Genomic DNA, 1170 nt, shown 5'->3' with positions numbered 1-1170 from the left:
CCCCCCAAGACGGACTTTGTTAATTTCATAAAAGAGTTTTTGCATTGGTAAGAATTCGTTTATCAACAATTATGCAATATTTTGATAACAAAAATACTCATATGAGGCGTAAATTATATGCTTTCTTACAGATTAACACTTTTGATTTTGCTCCATTAGTTGGCATAGGACCACTTCGTAGCTCTGACGATGCAATTTATAAAAAAAAAAATCTCGTCGTCAGAAAGCTACGTTATCGCAGCTATGAGCATACATGATATGTGTTTAAGCCAGTCTAATATGGTAGGCGCCTGCATATAAACATCAGTGCCAAACTAAAGTACCTGTATACTGGCATGACGTGGTTGATGCACATGAGCTCAGATTTGACTGGAATGGGGCGTAATGCATTTGATAGTTAATAACATTAAATGTCATCGCAATAACGTGCAATAGGGGTTTTGGGAATGTTTCAAAACGAATGCGTAGCTAGCGCTCTTTGTTTCCCTGCTCAGCCCTAAAGACTTCGAACTTTCAAAGCCATTTAGATAATTTGTTTCTGACAATTTTCAAAAAAAATTATTAATATAAAGAAACATTATTGGCCTTAGCTGAATCTTGCAGCTGTCAATTCCAAAAGATCTCTATTGCATGTGGAGACCACTTATAAACGGATGCGAGTGACATAGAGACACCAAGTATTGACAGATCAAAGTGACACGGAGTCAACAAGTACTGACAGAACAAAGTGACAAGGAGTCACCAAGTACTGACAGATCAAAGTGACACGGAGTCAACAAGTGCTGACAGAACAAAGTGACACGGAGACACCAAGGACTGACAGATCAAAGTGACACGGAGTCACCAAGTACTGACAGATCAAAGTGAAACAGAGTCACCAAGTAGTGACAGATCAAAGTGACAAGAAGTCAACAAGTACTGACAGATCAAAGAGACACGGGGTCACCAAGTAGTGACAGATCAAAGTGACACGGAGTCAACAAGTACTGACAGATCAAAGTGACACGGAGTCACCAAGTACTGACAGATCAAAGTAACACGGAGTCAACAAGTACTGACAGATCAAAGCGACACGCAATCACCAAGTACTGGCAGATCAAAGTGACACGGAGTCAACAAGTACTGACAGATCAAAGTGACACGGAGTCACCAAGTACTGACAGATCAAAG

The sequence above is a fragment of the Mizuhopecten yessoensis genome, unplaced genomic scaffold (genome assembly GCF_002113885.1).
Source record: "Mizuhopecten yessoensis strain PY_sf001 unplaced genomic scaffold, ASM211388v2 scaffold4301_1, whole genome shotgun sequence".
Lineage (NCBI taxonomy): Eukaryota > Metazoa > Mollusca > Bivalvia > Pectinida > Pectinidae > Mizuhopecten > Mizuhopecten yessoensis.
Note: the sequence above shows the minus strand (reverse complement) of the source record.